Consider the following 22,645-nt stretch of genomic DNA (forward strand, 5'->3'; position numbering starts at 1 on the left):
AGAGCAGTTTGGAAGGGATTTCTCTTGGCATAGCAGAGGGAAGAAAGGATCAAGTGCTGCAAATAAGGTATGAATCATTTAATCCTGACACTTTGTACTGTGATTCACATTGCAAGTGAAAGTATGCCTTGGGGTAAATAAAATGCTGAGTCTGCAGGAGGAAGTGTCAAAATCAGTGTGGATTTTAATAGCACTGGATGTTAGCACTGACATTTCAGCGTGGCTGACTTGGGAGATGAGTTACCACGTGCCAATCTAACTGAGGAAAATGCCCACTAAATCAGAGCTAAAGACTGAGTGGGAGTGACTGGTTCCTTCCTGCTCTGGGGAAGCACCAGAGAGCAAGAAGGCAAGCTGGCCAAGCTCTCTGGAGAAATTCTTTGCACCAGTGCAGAACTGAGGTTTCCAGAGCTGCTGTGTAAACTTCTTTCTTAATGTTTAACCTAATTTGAAAAATAAAATGCAGTACCTATGAAAAAATCCCCTTTTTCCCAGTCTTCAAATGGGTATTTTCAGCCTTTTCAACTTACTTGCACTGAGTTAAAGCAATAATTGCTAATGCTGTTTTAGGTTCAGTGTTATTCTGGACAAATTATGGCAATTATCTAGATCACAAATGTATGTAAAACTCTCTGATACTATCTGTAATTGCCCTTGAAGTTCAAATGCCTGATGTTTAATATGGCCTGTCCCATTAAGTATTGTTCCAAGTAAAGTCAATGCTAAAAGTCTCAGTGACCTCAGGGATGAAGGTTCACACCCTTAGATTTGGCTCATCTTAGTTCAGAGGGAGATTTTGTTTTCTCTTAATTCACTAGGTGGTAGCAGTGTACAAATTGTGCTGTGTGGGTTTAGGTTTTGTTTTTTCTTCCCCTGGTTCTAATCAGACTTGCTTCAGGACTTTCCTTCAATTCCCAACCCATCATTTGTTAGTCCTGCACTGACTTCTTGAGGAGAAAGGAGACAAAAGGTTTTAAACACCCTTCTGAAGGGATGCCAGAACTTGTGCCATCCTGCAGATGTTTTCTTGTGATGGCAGAAGTCACACTGGGATGGAAGGGAACAGCCACTGCTGGTCCGAGAATGACATCAACATCTGAGGCTGAGCTTAAACACTTTCATCCAGCCAACACATGCAAAAAGAAGAGCAAGACATTAAATCTTCACTAGTTCTGTATCCCTTCCACCAGTATTTACTGAATTCCCTGCAATGTGTCAGGCAATGTGATTAAATGAATGTCCATTATGATTGCAGTCAGTCCTGGGAAAGCCACTGTGTTCAGCAAGGGGTAATCTAGCTGACAATAGACAAGAGGACTTGGGCTTCCAAACTACTAATCTAGGTAGAGTTCTTGCTGAGTGTAATTCATATTTTTCAGCAGTGGATGTGCAGATTAATGAGAAGCTGTCATTTGAAACAGATGTTGCTGTTTTGTTCACTTTTATCATGCCTAATACACTGCACATTCTGGATTAACCTCCTGATCTACATGAGCATTAACCATTTCTTGGGAGCCATGAAGGGAGGATTAGAAAAAACCCCTGTGCAGTCTTTCTCCAGAAACAAGGAATTGTTTTCAAACAGGCAGGTATAACCTGTGACATTTCACCTCACCACTCCCATGCCCTATCTTTTCAGAGGTGATGGCCAGCCCTGAGTGGTGCTCTGAGGGAGCTGGTGACACCAATGCGCCACTGAAAGCCTCCTTCCTGCCCAAGAGCTCCTCAGGATCTCTCCAGAGAATCTGTGTCCCCCTGGCTCCTCATCTACCACTGCTCAGCCCTTCTTTCACAGTTTGCTCAGGATCTTCTGGGGGCTGAGGTACATTACAGTGCCAGCTTTACCCAACACTAACTCCAGAGAAGGTGCTGTGCTGGTGTGGGTTATCTCTAGTTTGGGGTCACAGCTCATCAAGCACACAGGGGGCTCCTCTCCAGGGCTGTCTGGTCCTGCCTCCTGTGTCTGAACAACCCTGGCCAAGCAAGCTGACTGCCTCACCTAGGGCAGCAACTTGAAACTAGATCAGCGTTTTTAAAAAATACTCAGCTCTACATTTCATCCCTAGTGTTCTACTGCAATAGATTAAGGATGGATGGATGGATGGATGGGTGGATGATGGGAATTTGAAGGGCTTTATCAGAGAGACATTTTTAACCTAAAAACGTGTGATGCTAAGTAAGATGAAGATATTTATGTACTGATAGATAATGGCCAGAAGTGGCAGAGATAGGATGAATGCAATCCTCCAGTGAGAAGCAAGAACCAGCTGAAGTTATCCAATATCTCTGTCTGATCCTAGTGGGATGCAGATAGGAGCCTTATCACTAAGTAAAACAGAGTCCTGACTGAATCAGACAGGCTGACACTGGCATCACTTTGCAGAAGTTGCTCTATATAAAGCTCGCAGCAAATGTTATTTTCTGGTAGTACAATGAAATAAATCCAGAGGACATTTGCAGGAGAGCTTTCAGAATTCCTCCGGGCAATGACTGTGGAACAGACACTGTAATATAAGTACACTCTTGCTTTGTGCAAAGCACAGTGAGACGGGCAAAATTAACATTGATGGGAGAAGGAACACTCAGGTTTCATCAAGATGTTTAAATATCTGATGTAATTTTGGCAATTTGAGTAACTGAGTGGCAGGAATATACTGGATTTTTATGTTATTTTTGGCAGCAAATGAGATACTGAATTTTAAAATGCTCATGCAAATGCAAAAAAAAAAAAAGTCCTTGTAAATAGATGTCACACCTTAATGAAGTGCCCATTCTCCAAGTCTTTGTATAATACCTTGGGTAATATGAAACTTTAATAGGCCCACAAAATAATCCTAAAATATAGAGATGATGATAAAACAAGACAGACAAGACCAGATTTCCATTTTCTTTTGGTTCTTGCTATTTCAGAATTGCTAACAAAACTTTCAGAATAAAGGTCTCAGTCTAAAACTTCAACAAGGAAATGATTCACACCTGGAAAGTAGCAAACAAAATATTCCAGTTGATGGTGCAAAGATGTGAATGAGAGGAAAGCAGGGTATATGCTGATTCTGTGTCATCCTAATCCTACAGCTATCACTTAGGAATTAATAAAACATACAAGGCTCTGGTGCAGCTCCATCCCTGCTGGCTGCTGCTCTGGTGATACATTGCAATAATATGCCAGTGATAATATTCCAGTAATAAATGATGGCAATATCCCATCAGATCCTCATCACTCCAGTGATGCACTGTGCCCATCCATCAGCAGGCAATGGGGTTTAGGCATTAGTGGAAGAGGCAAATTTCATTGTACATGCTCTGAACATGGGGTTTGACATAATGCAGCTCGTGCATACGGAATGGGGCAGGGGCTGCTTATGGAATGTGTGCTGCAGAAATGGGCTCTTCTTACTCCTTCAGTACTTAAATCTAAGGAAATGTGAGTGTGCAAACCATCATAGAATAGGGTCACAGGATCATTTAGGTTGGAGAAGACTCCTAAGACCATGGAGTGGTGGAACACTTGGGAATCACTTCTCCAGGTTTTTACCATCCTGCACTGTCATGTGAGGGTGTTGGGCAATTGCTTCTTTATAGGACTAATACAGCAAAATGATGTGTAGGGCCCTGGCATCATAGGTCAGGAGGCTTTCAATTTAATTTGTGATTGCTTCTCAGCCTGTTCCTAAGACAGTGATTACTGCCAGAGGGCCTGTAAACTATTTTGGGAGTGCCAACCCACTCTTCTGTGATAATGGCGTGATATTACACCTGATATGCATGCAGATGGACAAGTAATTAGAGGGAAATATTAGAGATACTTCTCATCCCTAATTATTCTTTATTTCTTTTATTTGGCAACTGTCTTCACAGGAAGCTTATACAGATGCAAGTCATCACAGCAGTGACATTTTCTCTGGAGCCTTCTCAGATGACATAATTCATAGATAACTCTCCAGTGAGATTCCCTGAAGAACTGATGCATCCCAGCTCCCAAACAGGGATGTGAGTTTGGGAAGTCATGCTGAATCACCTGCCTACAGGCAGGTTTAAGCAGAAGGGAAGATTTTACTTTGGAAGCCAAAGCAGCAATACCAAGAGGGTTAAGGGAAGAGACTCCATTTTGGGTAGCAAAGTGCAGTTTCAGATGTTCAGTTTTGATGACAACAGACCAGAGAATTAAGCTATGCACTTTAAAGATTTTTCTTAGCCTTTCTGATACTGAATTTCTCCAGAGGAATTCAGTACCAGCCAACTCTGTGATCAATAAGTATGCTATTGATGGAAAGCAAGGGAAGGACTTAGAGAATCATTAAAGGTCAGCTGACTTGTCCCTAAAGCTCACATGCTCAGCATCTCTTTACCTCTCAGGAGTCACAGACTGAGGCAGTGAAATGCACCCAGGAAAGAGGTTGGATTTTGTATGGCTGCCTGAAATTTGTATCTCCTAACAATGAAGAATATTAATTTCTAGGGGCTGGTCATGAGGAATCAAATTAGTCACTTCTGCTTCCACTGTTCTTTGCTATAAAACAAGTAAGATTGTTCTAGTCGAGTTCAAATAAAAAAACCCAAGCCAAGTAAAGCATCAGTCCCAACACTTGGAACACTACAGTTTCATCACCCAAAATGCTGCTGTTGTAAATTTGGTTCAGCTACAAAGACTGCATCTTTTAGTACATTATAAATAAACTTTTCGGGATACTGTTGCAAGAATCAATGCCACATGCTGTAAAAAAAGCAATTAGAAGAAAAGAAAGTGAGGAGAGGTGAGGATCTCCAAGTGGAATATGCATGTTGTAATCCTGCAGAGCACCTAGAGCCACAGGGGCAAACTGCAGATCCTGCTGGGCTTGGACATTTTCTCTGCCTTATTTCCTTTATTACCTTCCAGGAGTGACAGTGGAACTATAGCCCGAGATGGGAAAAATATCCGCCTCTAATATAATGACTGCAAGTGATGGAAACTATCACAACCTTCATTAAATTGTTCCTCTGCTTAGGAAGCCCCATTGTTAGCAGCCTGAAATATATGTCTGGAACATACAAAATTTAGGTTGCCTGAAGTTGAAGCAATTTTGGTTCTACCACAGATTTCCTTGTTCAGCAGAGGTTTCTGCTTTCTGGTGGCTTTTAGCTTTCCAGTTATTTACTCTACAGCCAAGTTATTATGTGCCTTTCTATTCTGTTTGACCTTTAGTACACCTATTGATTTATTTTCTTTTAAGCTTCCCAAGTCCATGGTTTTATTTTGTCAGCTGTATACCAATGTTTTCCTGAAGCCTTGGTCTATTTATTAAATGCTCTTCCTAAGTGAACTAGGCTAATAATCTCTCTAAGATTACCTTGAGCAGATATATTTTCCATCCTTGATCAGCATTAATAGTATCATACACCTTCCAGTCTCTGTTAATTGAATTAAATATGAACTTTTCCTTTGTTGTCCTATACTGAACTCAGCCTGTCAGCCTCTCTTGTCTCAGCCCCCTTGCCTGTACTTTTTAATGAACTAACAAGAACTAGCATTTTCAAAGTTTTCTGTAATTCTCTCCTGTCCACGGGTTACTGAAAAATTAACATTAACCTGCCAAAAAAGCTTCTCAGCCAGCTGTGTTAAAATATCTCAATGCAAATTACCCAGAACTTCTGATTTAAGTATGTCTAACTACAGTAGCTGTTGATTAATATCCTCTTTAGTTACAGTAGGAATAGAAAGTATATTACCATCATCATCTAACAAATACTTCATCCTTTCCTCCAAATACACAATAGACATCTTTATTGATTTTATTTTTTTTTTTTTGCATTGTTGCTAAATAAAAAAGAAGTATCTGTTTTTCTGTTTGGGAACAGACCTATCAGTCTCTTTCAAGTGGGTTTTTTTCCACTCCAGAAATGTTTTGCAGAAAATGTTCCCTCATTAATGTTCTCAATGACATATTTTTGTTTTTTGTTGTCAATTATCTATCCTCTTTTACTATCTCATTTGTCTTTTTTGTCCATATTGGTAAGACTTACTTTTATGGCTGCATTCACTTCCTACTGCAGAGGTTTTTGATTTATTATGCTGAGTTTATTCTGTTGTGTTTTTACACAGATACAGCCTTCTCCTGTTAAAATAAGATACCCTTAAGTTGTTCTTACAAAGCTCTCATATTTTCTGCCTTATTTCCTTCTTCCACTTGATCTTGTTCATAATGCTTTTTGGCTATAAAAAGCCAACTTTCTTAAGGCACCACTATATTCAGTACTGGTTCAACCTTCATTTTCCTTGCATATAGCAATATTATTTGAATTATTACCACTCATATGTCAATAATGAAGCCAAGATTGGTACTTGGTGTAGGTATTTCCCCTTTATTCAAGACCACATCAAAGCTAGGCAAAAATTACAAATTAAACTGATTCATTCACTCCTACCACTGAAGTATTCCTTTCTGGGAAAGGTTCCTCATCTTTCCTACGGGAAAGACCTGGCTGCAGAGTGAAACCAGGAGAAATGCCAGCCTCACCAGAGGAGTTTTATAGCTCCCTGTGGGATATGGCAAACCACTCCAGCTGGGCCCAGGCACAAATTCCCCCTCCCTCCTCCTTCCCCCGTGGCAGGATTCCCTGGCAGTCCCTGAAATGAGGACAGGCAGCTGTGAGGTGTTCTCTGCCAAGGCAAAGAACATTAACTCTCTTCTGATCACCCGTCTGGTGGGGGATGTAGGGCTTGGGAAGGAATCATTCTCAACCCATGGGTTGTACCCAAGGTTGCCTGCTGTCAAAGGAATGATCTCCTCAGTGAATTCTGCACTGGGCTGGCTTCTACTCTGTGCTAATGGTGGAGATAAAGAATCAAAGCTTGGCTTTCTAGAAGGCTGCTCATTGCATATTTGCAGCTATTCACTCAGCTGCTGGCCAAGGGCACAACCTGCTTGAAGGATTTGTATCTGTGGGGAGCAGGTTTGGGCTCTTGCTCCTCTGAGGGAGAGAAAGAGCTGATGTTCCCCCTTTCCCCCTCTCCTTATGGCCCAATACTATGACTGAACAAAACCTCTGCTCATTCTGGGACCCTGGACTAAAATGTCTCCACATTGTTTTCCTCCCTTGCACTTTACTTGTTGCTGCTGTAATTGAAGCTGGTTAATGTGCAGTGGCTTCGTTAGGTGGTTAACAGACCCAATTAGGGCCGAGTTCAATATCTGTTCAGTTGCTTTGCAAGGACCAAACTGGCTTACATCTTAACTAATTAGAGAGGGAAAAAAAAATCTTTCAGCAGCTCTTTCCCAGTGCATCATCTCCTCTGTCTCTGGAAGTGCTTGGATTTACCTGTGTGTCCTCAGTAGCAAGGCAAACACCCAGAGGGGCCCAGTCCCTTCTCTGTGGGACACTGAGGCACACACCCAGCCCTCCCAGCCCTGCTGGGCTGGAGGAGCACAGGTCTGAACCCTGGCAGTGGATCAGTGATCCCTGGGCTGGAGGAACACACACATCTCCTGAGCCCTGGCAGTGGCTCTGTAGTCCCTGGGTGGAGGAACACAGGTCTCCTGAGCCCTGGCAGTGGCTCAGTGGTCCCTGGGCTGAAGGAACACAGGTCTCCTGAGCCCTGGCAGTGGCTCACTGGTCCCCAGAGCTGCCCCCGAGCCACAGTGTGCCCAGCTCTGTGCTCCCCTCTGTTGTGTGGGGTACTTGTCTTCTCACTCTGCTCAACAGGAACATCCCACTTAAAGTGTGGAGCAAGGCTGAGCATCCAAATATGTCAAAAATATTAACAAAGCTTCTCTATAGCTGCTCTTCCCCCTCTTCAGCAAAAAAAAAAAAAAAAAATCTTTCTATTTTGGAGCTTAGGCCCTAGGCTTAAATAGTACATATACATGAACTTCCACCATGTGATTCTGTACTTTATAAAACCACGGCAAAGAAAATATACTGGTTTCTTGCCAGGTTCCTCCCCCTCAGTCCTGCTCCTGACACTAGGAGCTTGTTGTAGAGCCAGGAATACTCCATCCCTACAGCTAGGCTTTGACAGTAGCTTCCTTTTGTGATTGCAAGTGAGCCATAAAAGGAAAAAACCCAAAAAACATCAAAAAACCAGGAAGAGTTACAGCAAATTAATAAGTCTCTTTTGCTGAATATGTTATTTCTATTAAAATTTTAGAAGAGTTTTAAGTGACAGTAAATGTGGTCTTATTTTAGAATGGTTTCCATAACACTACACAACAGTTGCCAATGGCACTTATGCCTTGTCGTGCATACACACAGTTATTTAGCTGACAACAGTGTTTAAGCTATTAAACAAGATAATATTGCAACTGTTATGCAATGGTAAAGCTCTCACTTGAAAGAAGTATTTGGGGTTTTTAGCTGAAAGTTGACTTTTTTTCCATATTCATTTATATTTGCTTTATTAGAAATATATAATTTAATGTAATATTCAAAGCCCTTAGGGTATACACTCAGTTACCTATAAAACATTCATGCACATTGAACACTTTTTTGGTGCCAGTTCTTGGCTTTGTACATCTGCTGTACAATACTGAATATTCTAACTAACAACATGCCACTGCCTTAATTGAGTTTAGGTGTTCGAGTCATTTATTTAAATTTAGTAGTGTGAATAATTTATTTCAATTTACATTTTAATTATTTTACCCACTTTTTTGGGAGTAACCTCATTTTCTAGCTTCTAAAAAAATAATCGGCATATGTTTACTGCAGCAACATTCACACTTACTAAATTCTCTGAGAAGTTTAGTTCCAAACTGAGAAATACTAATGAATTATTCATACCCCAGGCACTAGCTGGAGTTGAGTTAGGATGTCCAGATCTAAAAGAGACCTGGCCTTCTAGAACCCAACATTCCCTAAAGCTCCCTAAGATTTGTTTGTCTGCTATGGCAAGCTGGACTAAGCTGGATGTAAGTGTGGTTAAATGTGAATATTTCTGTTGTCAATATGGATTTATATGCTTCTTTTATTATTATTCTTATATGTTATTATTCATTATCTGTAACTGACCAGTTTATTGGGGCATCATACATGGCATGGAGTTCTTTGTGCTCTCTTCCCCATCTAAGTAATAGATAGTAAGGTCTGAGACAGGCATTCCATTTGCAGCTGGTGCTCCCTGTATTTGGGGGTCTCACAGGTGGGGAAATGGAACACAAGCATCTAATTTCATCTGTGGCACCCTCAGACATTCCCCAGTGTCCCACAGCTCCAGTGGGATTTCTTGTGAAACTGCTGGAAGAACTGCAAGAAAGTCCATGCTCTAAAGACTCATGTCCTCAGAAAGAAATGGGGAATTTGCTGAAAAACCGTCAACAGTTTAAAAAGAATTATATCTTTATTTAGCTAATTGCTCATTTTCTAAAAAATCTGTTTGCTTTAAAGGTGGGCCTGATTTTAGAGGGGCTTAAGATCTGAAAACATGCCCAGCATCTCAATCCAGTTCTTACAGAACATCTCTGTCACTGCCACCTGCCTGCAGAGGCTTCAAAGTGTTAACAAGTCCAACATGGAACCCATTTTTTAGTTTTATATTTGGAAAAAAAATGCCTTCAACAAAGGGCACCGAAAGGCACCCAGCATTAAACATGTGAGGAGTTTTTCCTTGGTGGCTGAGTCAATTTGCACCACTGCTGTGTGCAGACATGCACCTACACGTGCACCTGTGACTCCTGGGTTGTCTCATTTTTTTAGAATGATCCTTTCCAAATACAATGTAAGCACAGGCAAAAATATATGCATTGTTTCCAGCCTAGATGTCTTTACTCCTTGGGTTTCTGCATATAGCTATATTTGTATTATTCACACTGTCTCTTTAGACTCATGCATATCTTTTCACACACACAAGTGTGCCCTGAAATGTTACAATCTCTTTTACCTGTCGATCTATGGCTATATAAATGTTTCTCTAGGTAATAAATTTCACCACATTTTACTTTAAAATGTAATTTTTTTCCAAATTCACTTTTACTGCTAAATATAGCCCATAATGGCATGTCCATAAATGAACACCTTGAGAATGGAAAGTGGTAAACAGAAAATATTTTTAATAATAAAAATTTTACCTACAACAAACTACATGCATATCTTTGTTTTGAATATCAATGGGGATACTGCTCAGAGAAAGTTTTTTTATTTCAGCTGAGCAGAAGTTGGGTGCAGAGGGTTCTGCAGCAAAGCAGTGATTTGGGGAGTTGTGATTCAGATGTGGTGACAATCATTTTGGCCAAGACCATGGACTGGAGCCTTCCAGAGTCAAATCTATGGTCTGTACACCAACCAAGGTGGTGTCAGTGCTGCTGAGAGCTGTGTCACAGGGGACTTCCCTGCTCCAGGGGGCACACAGAATCCCTGTGGGAGCTGGCAGGTTCTGTGCTGGGGAAGGTCTGATGTGGGGTGCAGTGGGTCCCCTGCACAGAGTCTGCACCCTGCAGCTGGAGGAGCTGATCAGCTCAGCTGCCGGAGCTCACCTCTAGGTCAGGGGTGGCTTTGTGTGGTGGGAAAGTCTCTCCTCTAACCCGTGTTTTCAAAAAAAGACTCAGCAGTCTTTTGTTGTTTGGTTTTAAGGTAGTTCATTGTATGTTATCTAAAAGATTTTCTTCTCGGGCTGCTGTGGTTTGCTCACAGCTCAGGCAGAGGCACACACACACCCTGACATCCTCTCTGACTCCCGACTGCTTCTTCTCTCCCCGCCCAGGGCTGTGCTGTCTTTTGTATGGTACATTACGTGTTACATGGGTACAGTTTTTCCCCAATGCCTATTACCTATATTAAATGGTGCTTTTTACTCTAAACCAATCTGTGAGTGCCAACATCACCAAGAACATGGAGGTAAGGAAGGAGAAAGAGGGAGGACAGGGCAGGCCCAAATCCCTCCATCTTAAAACTTCTGACCCCCATGTACAAAACTAAAACCACCCTGTACAGGACTTAAACCCCTCCTGTACAGCACTCAAAAATTCTTCCCTTTACTTTGTGACTATTTCTACTATAACATCTAAACTTTTGTGACTTCTTGTTCTTCCTGCAAGGTTGGTAAATCATTCCATGGCTCAAACCCAAAATCACAGCTGTTTCCAGCTGCCTGCCAGGGTCTCAAATGCTTCTGACCTGGGCCTGGAACCTCCAAAAATGTCTGAGGGACATTTTGAGTTCTGACAGGCTGGAACCACCAGGCAGCAGAGCTGGAGCATCCCAGGAGGCATCACCCAGGAAATGATCTCCAGGGACCAGAGCTGCTGCAAATCCACAGTGCTACAAAATCTATCCCCCAGCCATCTTTAACTATTCATTCCTCAGTCTACAGGCTCACTAACACAGGCGTTTTTCTCATTCAGACCCTTACAAACCCTGTCCTAAAACACAGCAGATTTTGTAGTAATGCTGGTGTGCCAGGAAAAGCTACTGGCCAGCTGTGGTGAATATGCAACATACACAGCTTACTGTGTTACAAACCTGCATGTGGCCTGGAAGTAATGCAATTAAAATAATTTTTTGGCAAAATGACCTCTGTTTTGAAGGTGAAAGACCTTCCTAAAAGATAGACAGAATATAAGCAAAAGGTGGAAAACTAGAATCTGTTGGTTAAAAAAAAAAAAACAACCAACAAAACAAAGAAAAACCATTTTTTTCACACAATATATTTATAATTTTTTTGAAAAATGGTTCAAATATTTTGGTATTTTGTGGGCAACTGAGACTAATAGTTCTTTGTCCCATTGCACTGACTATCCAATATTGCACATATGCAATAAATTTGCAAGAGGGAAGATCGAGAGTGATGGACATAACTGAAAACTGTTTTGGCCTTGTTTGACTGTGAAAGGCTCTTCAGGGGCAGATTTATTTGAGAAAGGGACTAATTTGATGGCTCTGAACCTACCCCCCTCTCCTCACCTTTGCGCTAGAGGCACAGTGGATATGCTGGCAGAAGTCTCATGCCATACTTTCCCGCTAAGCCTCCACTGCTGGAAACAGGATATTAAATGCTTGGCAATAAAGCAGTTTCTGCTTGTTGTTCAGTAACCTTGTAGCCTTCAGCTCTGCTCGAAAATCTTACAGGAGCCGAGTGCCCAAGCAGGAATCAATGATTTGTATTAGGGAGGTAGGAGGATATTAAAGATACACCAGAGGAGACAAAAATAGAGGCCAACCTTGGAGCAGCCAAATGGGTGGAGACCATTGGTGCAACTCCTAGCCCTCATGACTTGTCCTTCCCGTGGCTGAATTTAACCTTACCTGGTTCTTGCCAGCCCCTCCTGCAGGCTGGCTTTAAACTTGATGAGTGGCTTTTGTGTCAGGCTCTGCTGGGCAGGGAGTTCTGGCTGGGGAGGGAGATGAGGCAGGTGGGGAAATAGCGCTGCTTCTCCATCTGGGATCTGGTGGGGCCTCTGGCAGGACACCTCTCAGCCGTGGGAGAGGGCTGACAGAGCTGAGGAAAGCAGAGGTTTCTTCCCACCCCTTGGTTATTAGTCCAGCCCCAGGGAGGGCTGCATGCTCCCTGGCACCACCTCTTTGTGATGTCCAGGAGGAGCTGTGCTGCTGATCCTGATGGAGAGAGGGAGGCACCAGGTGAGTGAGGCCAGGTGAGTGCTCAGCTGCAGGTGAAGGTGTCTGCAGGTCCCTCGGGTGCTGCTGGGTGCCCAACAGGAGCAGGGCTTGGCAGGGCTTGCTACTCCTCCCCTCTTGCTCAGCCACTTCTAATGGCCTCCCCTGGCTTCTCTATTCCTTCCTCATCGTTTAATAATAAACATTCAGACTTTTGTTAAACTTGTAACACCCAGAGATTTGTCCCTGCAGAAGGAGCTCTGCCCCTTGGCCTCTGCTTTTCATGGAGTGGTCAAAGCTGCAGTAGGGATTGGATGCTGGCCAGCTAGCTCTCATTGTAGAGAACATCCCAGTGGGGCTGGGGATCAATCCTCACACAGACAGAACAATTCTCCTTTTCAGGGGTACCCTTTTCTGTAGCACTTCCTGAGCTGACTCAGCCTGCTCACCCAGGGACTGTCCTTTGAGCGGCCAGGTGAGGTCAGGACTCGCATGCCTGGAGGCTCTGTCAGGTACATTTGGCAAGTGAGGAAGCCCAGGTTGTGAGTACAGGAATCAAAATCCATTTCCAAGTCCCCAGGGAAGGAGACAGTCAGGTTTTGGAGTGCCAGGCACGGAAATGAAATGTCCATGTGTTTTGCTTTTCCTCTGAAGTAGATAACTCTTTGAGAAGTCTTCAGGGAGCCTTACTGTTCACAGGTTTTGAGTCAGGGAAGAATTACCTTGGTTTTTTTCTGAGTGCAGTGGATCAAGTGAGTCAGATTGGTTTATATCAGGAGGATATAAACCCCATGATGCCTTTCTGGAAGGGCAGAGCTGAGAGACTGCAATTCCAAACTGGAAGAAAGAGAAGGTCCAGGACGTCCTGCTGGTCTCTGAGAGCTCGCAACAGAGAGCTGTGAGGACACTGAGACATGATTTGGGGACCACCATGATGCAGAACTCTGAAGGGCTGAATCTGTTACAGCAGTGCAAACCCAGATCAGCCTGTTAATTCAGAGATGTGGTGAAGAACCAACGGGACACATCCAGCCTCCATGAGCAGTCACCCTTCCATCTCTCCCTGAATCCGCTTGGTGAAGCTTTCCCTACTCCTACAGTTCAGGGCTGTCCCCAGCCCTTCTGCAGCTGAAGGGCCCCCAAAGGAGCCTGGAGTGATGCTGTCTCGTTCTGCAGTCTGGCCTCTCAATACTGATCTGAAATTACCACTCACTCTTGTCTATCACCAGTAAATCCATCTGGAATGCTAGATTCTTCCCAATTAAACACCAAGTTTCCAGATTAGTCCAAGAATAATATGAGAATCTTTATCTAATTCTGAGCATCCACATTTTCCTGGCCCTGGAAGAAGGCTGGGAGAGAGGATCAGTGCTGTTAAATCCCTCTGCTGTGCTCTCCTAAGAAATGCCACAGCCTTCAGCCCCACCTCACATTATTGCCATTGTTGTCCTTTAGGGGTTGATGTTAATGACAACTGAAAGAGCTTAATGAGCATGTGCCTTGAATAAGCTCTTTATACACCTTATAAAATAATTACATTTTATTGAAAACTCCACAGGGCCAGGCTCATAGAAGCAGTCAGGGGTGCCAATTTAATAGGATATGGTACAGTGCTTTACTCAAATAAGGCCGGATCCTTCAGAAGTTCACCTTCATGGCCACAAAGGACAGCGGGGCCTCTGAGCACAGGATTCCTGCTGTTATCCACCCCCAGGCTCTGGGGAAAGGCAGTTCAGCTTAAGGATCACAAAACACCTCTGAAATGGAGTGGTGCTGTTTGGCAAGAGGAATAGGATTTGTGTTCTAACAGCACGGAGACACCTGGTGATCCCTGATGAAAGGTGGCTTGTCAATAGCCTGTTAAACATTCTTTAAATAGGGATGGTGAGCTCCTTTTCCTGGTCTTCTTCCCAGCCAGCACAGATCAAAATTGTTGACCTGTTAAGGAAAGAAAGGCATTCCCAAAGGAATGCTTTGTGGGTCTTCTGGGATGCAGTGGGGCCTCTGCCTTTAACAACACACAGCAGTGGAAGCTCTTAATGGGGCTACAGAAAGTTATTAAATAGGAAGGAATGACAAAGATCCTATTGAATCTGGGTAGGGTAAGTTTCTCATCATGTAAGCATCTTGTGAGAGGAAATGGCTGAATGACTCACAGATAAATTGTTTCTAATACATTTCATTAGAAAATTAAAATTTGTAAATTTATTTTTCATCTTTAAGCAAATGCTTCCACATCTATCACTGAGGAAACATTCTTTGTGTCTGCACAAGAAAGTACAAACAAAATACTCTGATAATGTGCTTTGAATGCTATAAAATAAATTTTCTGGATGAAATTTAAGCCTTTGTGAAAACTTTTTCAAGCAGTGCCAGTTTTTAAATATTATATTATTTATACTGCAAAAATGCTTAAGGATTTCATAATTTCAAGACCAGACCTTTCAACAAAATGTGATTTCTTTTTTTTCACTAATGGACCCATGGAAACTCTTTTCAAAATATTCACTAGATGCATGCAAGACCTGTGTATCAGGGACTGCAAGGACTAGGGGTCAGTGAGCATCCTTGCTGCCTGTGACTCTCATGGCAGGGAGTCTGCAGCTACTGATGAGATCTGAGCTGAAGCCTGGACCTAAAAAAATAAGGAAGCCTTCAGCATCCAGATCCCAAACTCCATTGGTAGCAAAATTCTGAATTTTGTGTTAACACAAAATCAATGCAGAAAATCACAGGATGCTTTAGAAATGTGAAAGTCTGGTGTATTTTTCCTCTGTCTCAGGGTTTCTGAGTCCTTACAGAAGACTACTGCCGTGTTTTCTAGTTTTTCCTTTGTAACTGTGGAGGTTAACAGTGTATTTTAAAATGTCATATGCCTGAATAATTATGAAATTCCTACTATTCCTGTGACATTTCCAGGCTCCTGTTCATGGCTGCTCATTCCTACTCAGCCCACCAGAGAGCTTCTGAGCCTGCAGCTGAGGAACACTCCCTACATAATTGCTTAAGCTCTTGGCACAAGTGCAGGGTGGGATGAAAAGTAGGGAATTTTCCAGACTGGGTCAACTTCAAGGAGAACAGATTTGTTTTCAGCCTGTGAAGATGCATTTCTGGAGGTTCCATCCATCCTTCTTCTGCAGCAGGTTATGGGACCATCACAGTTCCCTGCAAGCTTCTGCCCAGCCACAGTGTCAGGAGGAATCCACCCCTGATGGGAGAAATGTCCAGCACAGTCACACATTTTGCCCAGAGCAATTGCTAGTTGTGCCTACAAAGTAAATAAACATCAGAGAAGGTGGCAAGAAGACGTCAAAACGCTGAAAAGAAGAAAGGTTTTTACAAAAAAAACCCAAACCTGTTTGAACAAAGCAAGGCCCCAGCACTTGCCATGTTTTACCCCTGCAACAAGGAGCCCAAATAAAGCAAGGGAGGGTACTGAGGATGTCACCCTGCACGCAGGGACATCTGCCACAGGCAGTCACTGTGGACCACCGAGGTGGAGCTGTGGCCAGGCTCAGGCAGGCTCTGAAGCCAGCCCCTCCAAACATGTGTGCTCAGTGCCAGGGGTCACACTCTGGGGTCTGGCTGCAGTTTGTAACGGGGAGCTCGATGAAATAATTTCATTAGGCAGGTGTGAGGTAAATGTACAGTGTAATCCTGTATAACACAATCATCATCACATTTTGATTCCCCTGCCCATCACCTTCCACATTTATCTTCAGAGACCTCTTAATGAAACAGCTGCTTAGATTTAATTAAACAACAGCATTATATAAACAAGTTCTTTTGTTTTGTGTGCTGAACAGGGCATTCATCTTCAAAAGCTTTTCTGCCAGAGCTGGCCTGGCTGCCCCTTGACTTGTCTCTACTCCAATTACCACTCCAGTTTAGCTGATTAATTTGTAGCCACTGGCAAACATGCACAGTTGGCAGGACATCATTCCGTTTCAGTGACAAGCACTATAAAAAGATCATTATTTTCATTAGCATAAATAACTGCATGTTGATAGAACTCTGGTTTCTGAAAAGAGGTTAAAGTCTTAACTGTCTGTGTCTTAACAGTGGCCCCAAGTGGGCTGCTGCCCCCTAAAATTCTGAATGGTGCAGAACTTTATTCATTGCCCAGCTATAATTGGAAGGAAAATTATCACATAAGTGAACAATAAGCTATCAGTGTATAATGCTTAATGACTGCACTTAGCCCAGTAATAGTCTGGCATGATTTATTTTTCTTAAGATGAGACATTTTTTTTGTAAATGCCTGTGTAGCCACACTAGTTTTTTACCAAGCCGTACCTATTTGATGGTATATAAGAAAAGTCAGTGAAAGAAACAATCATGCACAAATAAATATGTTTTCTTCTACATTTCCTAGAGCATACAGATATTATTTTCCCAGTCACTGGCCTGGGTTGGATGCTTTGAAAGCTTTTCTCGCTGCACCCTGCTAGTCAATCATGTTCCTAAGAGTTTTTCCCTTACTGGGTCTTTAAGAGTTGATATTTTATGACTTGGTCGTTTGAGAGAAAAGGTTTAGTTTTGTTCCATTCTCTTTTTTCTACCATGATGACACCTGGTGCACACCAAGACACCAAAAATAAGAAAAGAAAGCTGCAATAATAATAAGAAGCAGTGTTTGAAATTTAGCACTTTCAATAGGTTTAGTCCCTTAGCTCAGCTTAGCAGCTCTTCAAATGAAAAAGTGTATTAATACACAGGATGTGACCATCTGGATGTTTTTAACTCACTGTCCTAAAGGGAAGGTTTGAAATGAGATTTCTGCTTTTAGCTCTTAGGGAGTATTTAGCTTTATTTCACACAGAAAACTCCACACATTTTTAAAATGCATATATATATATATATATATATATATACACACACATACATATGACCACTCAGAACCCTGTCTCTGTAGCAATAGTCTAGGGTAAACACCAGCTAGTGTTGGCCAAGCATGAATTTTAGTCACTGTACTGTCCATATGTATTCATGATTCTGAGAAGAACAGCCCTTCAAAGGTACCACTCTTCTTTTTTTACTTAATTCACTACTGATAGCATTAATGGTAAAATAACTTTTTCTTTGTATTATACAGCAAAACAAAAAATGGGCTTGGAAGAACAAGAGAGGCTTTTTTTAAACTTTGTTTTTTGCCATCAAGAAGCCTTGCCACTGCTTTGAAATGTTGCCCAGAGCAGTTTTGTGCCCAGCTTGTCTATGTCTTTCAGTCTGTGTCAGAAGATGTCTTTGAAAATTAGATGGTTTATATAACAGAGAAGAGCCAAGGGTAATAAAAAAGAGAGCAAATGATTGCCTCAGTAGTGAATATTTTCCAGGAAAAAATGTAGAGGAGTGAAAGGTGGAAAGAAGCTTTGGAATCTTGACATGCTCTGCATCACAGGTGTCCCCAAGCTCCCAGGCAGAGCCTTGCCCTCCTCCTGGGGCTGAGTGGAGAGAGCTGAAGAACCTCTTAGGTTCTAAAGGATAACCAAACTGAAAATGTCTTGCAAAATTCTATATAATGTTTGCTGAAATTTCACACCCAGAGTGGGATGCAGGGGAGAGGGGGTCTCTGGCAGGTCTGACAGCACTGGTGAACACTCAGGTGGGGAATGGAATGGTATGTTAGGATGCTAAAATGGATTGTTTGAAGCAGATTTTGAAATTGCTCCTGTGAAATGCTTGTTTTGCAACAAATAGGTCATAAACCAACAATAAAGGCATATTGAAACATGCTTTTGCTTCGTCAAAAATAAGAAAAAAAAAGAAAAAAAGGAAGAAACAAGCAGGAGAACCCTCTGACTTCATCCTATGGAGCATGAAATCTGGGAAATACCTCTCAGGAGCAGTGAATTAGGAAGCCACGGTGCTTAGTGACGGTAGCAGGAGCCAGAACTGCAGCAAACTGTGGTTCCCTTCTGGGAAAGGAAGAAGAGGTTAAGGGTTGTTTACAGTAGACAATGGCTTGCAAAGAGGAGCAAACAGTTTTGTTTGTTTGCTTTAAGTTACTGCAAATCACCCTTGAAGGATATACAAATTGTGTTTTGGACCCAATTTTTAGGGTGTTGCTGAATAGGATGCATTGTATGAGCAGTACAAAAGGGCCAACCGAAGTCAGATATTGAGGTAGAATAAGATCTTGCCTATTTAATCTCTAGAGAAAACTGGATATTTAAGATGCAATGCAACTGCTGGCAAACTGTGGCCTTTTAGAATAATGCCATTGCATTTCTGAAAAGCTGCCAAGTTCCCCTGGGTTGTATGGACAGAGGAGAGGAGCTTTGAGCAGAGCAAGGAGTGCATGGGGCAGCAGGCAGGGTGCCTGCCTGCCAGGTCAGCTCTGAATGTGCTCCACCATCCTTAAGGGCAGTGCTGCTTTCCCCGTGGCACCAAACTGGCAAACAACAGCTTGCCTGAATTTTCTTAATGAAATAAAAAGGCACTCTTTATTTTAGACTGGTAAGAACCTCTGAGTTTTGGTAAACATTAAAGTTCTTTTACCTGAACTAGCAGTTATAAATGGTTTTAAAATACCAATTACCAGCTATGGGAAAAAAAAAAAAAAAAGAGGAAGAAAGAGATCAGAATAGCTTTTTACAAAAGATAAAAATCATCATCCTGCATTGATTTGCCTTCAAGACCATTTACCTGGAATAGGGGCTGCAATGTCTTATTAAACTCCCAGACTGGCCAGTGTGCCCTCAGAAGCACCTGCTCCATCCACAGGCACACTTAGCAGCTGGTTTGGCAAGTCTAGAGCAAATGACACTGGGACTTTGTGCTCCTCAAACCCCAGGCAAAGCTGGTTCAGCCCATGCTTGAGATGTGCTTTTTTCCTTTGAATGATTTTTTTCTATTACACCATCATTATTGCAGGAATTCTCCCAGAAAGCACAACAACAGCAGGTGTTTTCCTTGCAAGAATCAGTGCTGAGGACTCATTCTGATGTCCTAGTCCTTTGCTGAGCAGAAAATGCTTGTGCTTGCATTTTCTTCAGCTGTTTCTGTCCTGGCTGCCAGCATGGCTAAACTCATGATGGATCAGCCTCACTGCTGCACGATGCTTGTGTGGAGCCAACCATCCAAATGCTTTAAGAGGATCCATGCTGTTCTCCAAGTAGCACTGTTGGCTGCCCCCCAGTAGCCTTATCTGGCTAATCTAATACTGCAGAAACAAAACTGTAGAGATTAAAGTAAAAAAAGCAATGTGTGTGGACATGTTTGTGTAAAAACACTGACAGGGGAGAACGCATTTATAACGTAAAGCAGGTGACCTGGAATATTTTCCATCCCCATGTCCATTTCCCTGCATGTCATACAGCACATTTAAAAACATCTTAGTTTTTTGAGCATGGATTTTTGGGCAGAAGGATCACAATGAAGCTTTATAGCCCTTTCTTATGAAGTGTGGCATTTCTGACATTATTTGATGCGCAAGAGCAGCTGCATTAGTCAAAGGCTACGCTTGAATAGTTATCACTTTAAGCCCATGCCCTGGGAGTATTGTATTCAGTTCCCTCATTATTTCCAGCCCTCCAGGTTATACCAAGAGTTGCTATTAGTACATTACAATCAGAAAATGAAGGTAGTCACTTTCTATAAGGGTCAAGCTTTCCTCCTAGGTGCAGGCAAAGTTCATTGTGCAGCTCAGGTGGACACGCAGTGCCCCATTCTGAGTGTTTTGGCTTCCCAAATGTTTTGTGTGCACCTTTGCTCCAGCTTTACCTTTTGGGTCCAAGACTCACTTGGACAGCCCTAAAACATTTAAGGAAGTGTAACACTACAGCATCCAGGTGATGCAGCCATCAGCCTACTCTCTTCTTACAAACAGGCCAGGGTAACGTGGAGTGTTGGGTCAATGCCATGGGTATTGCACATTCCTGTAAGAGAAGAGCATTCTGAGCATGAAATGAAACAGAAAAGAATGGGGAGCACTCTTCTCATTGAAACCATGGCTGGGGGAGCTTTGTGGCTCTGCTGCAGCACATGGCCCTGTTTCCACACCATGCCTTCCATTTGTCAATTATTTTTTACAAAAGCAGTCTTTCACAGGGGTGCCTCATATCTGATCACCAGTAAGCAGTGCAATGAAAGCCATCAGTTTAATGATGGGATGATAGGATAAAATCTTAATGCATCTCATTGATGGGGCTTTGCTGAGGGGGCCAGGAAAGAACTTTATTTGACTGTGTGTATTGTCTACATTCTATAATGCTTTCAAGCCTGGTCTTTAAATGTGGCACTTTCCCTATAAATAACTCCTGTTCTTACCTTAATGGCAGTCCTAACCAGCAGTAGTAAAAAAGTAACATCACAATTGCATCCTGAATAATTTCTTGTCTTGTAAAAGTTTCAGCAATACATTAAAAAAAAAAAAAAAAAAAGGCATTTTATTGGAAGCTTTCTGAGGAAACACCAAGTTCCCAGAAGCCTCAGGTCTATAGCATGAATCCTAAAACTACAGTAACCTTTCTCTGACCCTGCCTTTTTACAGTAGTATGTCAAGGAAAAAATAAAAAATTAAAATTAAAAAATATTCTGCTGCATAGTTGTTTTTTCTTTTTTTTCCTGAGATAAAGTTTAAAAAATATGCTGTGATAATGGGTGTTAACCATGCCATTTGAAGACTCTAAATACTGTGGTGTTAGGCAGGGTATTGGATGATAAATGGACTATTAGGATCAGGATAAACATTTAACATATTTGTTTAGAGATAACTTTCTAAAAGTCATATATAGAGTACAGATATGTCCAGTACACACAGAGATAATCAGTAGAGATATGCGAGGTGTTTTCTTTCTAATGGGTAATGTTTGGTAAAGCTTCTTAGTCAAAGCATTGTCAGTTTTTGAACAATTAAGGCAAGGCTACAAATTGTGAGCACTCGCTAAGCTGCTGTTACAGTGGCCAGTGGGTGAAGAGGGTTCAGCACTGGGCTCCTCCTGCTGCTGAAGAGCCTGTCCTGTGTGGAAGGAACATTGCTTGTGCTGAGGACATTTCAGCCTGCTAAAGGGGGACTCAGCCCCAGTGGAAACGTGCTGTGTGAAGTGCAATCCCTTCCCTACAGGCTGGAAAGCCCAGGTGCCACAAAGCTGCTCTTCAAAGGGCAGGATTCCCCAAACTGGGGCATTGATTGGTGCTGTCAGTGAGGAACCAACGGAGCATCCAGAGTTTCAGTGTGGGAATCCAGAGCTTCCCTCTGGCTGCCCTGGCAGGTCTGGGACCCTGGCAGGGGTCAGGAACCACCCTGGACAGAGCCCCCAGAGACACTGTCTGTGATCTCTGTCCATGGAAAAGAGTTTTCAATCTTACAGGATGAATTACAAGCTCTGAGTGTTTGATATAAGTAATAATTAAGTGTGGCACGGGTGCAAAAGTAAAATTTTAGCATTCTAGATTAGGGGTCCAAAGGGGACAAGATGGAGGAAATTGGGTGTGCCTTGTCCTTTTTCTCCTTCTTCATGCCCTCCATGTTTCACTGTAGTGTTGGCATTTTTCTGTTGGTTTAGGCTGGGGACACACTGTTCAACGTAGGTGACAGATATTGGCACGTTATTGTAAATCCAGCACAGGTAGTTTCTGGTATTTAATGTTTGTAACATCCCACTGAGGGGCAGAGTCCTGCACTGTTGTTATAGGACACGTGAAAGCACAACGTGAGCCACTGCTATTTGCAAGGTAAAGAAGAAGGTTATTTTCTGACTCCAACTTTTTTACTTTTCCAAAGGTGACAGTGGATTGGAGGGTGAAGGTGCCACCTCTCCAAAGACATTGGACAAACTACTAGTACATCGTTTCTCCACCCCTATGAAGGAATACAAAACAATATGTTGTTTATAGAAAATTGTGTGGGAAAGTTTTCTAACAAAATGTAAACTCAGAAGGCTTTAGAAAATTTTAAGAATCAGGGCGACACCACACGCTGCCCTGCAGGACAGACCTGCGGCAGGGCAGCAGAACATGTTAGAGATAAACAGAATAAACAACCTTGAAAACCAGCATAGACGATTTATGACTTCTTCTTTGGCAGCGGGGCTGAAAGACAGAGACTTTCTACAACCTCAGAATCATCATTACCTCAGATTCCGACATTTCAAAACTCCCCTGGTTCCGCTGCTGA

The 22,645-nt window shown here is 42.5% G+C and overlaps 1 long non-coding RNA gene across 3 annotated transcripts in view; it reads right to left on the reverse strand.

The window, feature by feature from the left end:
- Window positions 1-2,101: 2,101 nt before the first annotated feature.
- LOC140685113 (uncharacterized) overlaps window positions 2,102-22,645 on the reverse strand; it is a 255,290-nt gene continuing 234,746 nt past the window's right edge. For all 3 annotated transcript variants that reach the window (XR_012058329.1, XR_012058327.1, XR_012058328.1), the window contains one exon: window positions 2,102-15,793. This is a non-coding gene — a long non-coding RNA (uncharacterized lncRNA). The remainder of the gene's footprint in view (window positions 15,794-22,645) is intronic.

This window comes from Taeniopygia guttata, chromosome 14 (genome assembly GCF_048771995.1).
Source record: "Taeniopygia guttata chromosome 14, bTaeGut7.mat, whole genome shotgun sequence".
Classification (NCBI taxonomy): Eukaryota; Metazoa; Chordata; class Aves; order Passeriformes; family Estrildidae; genus Taeniopygia; species Taeniopygia guttata.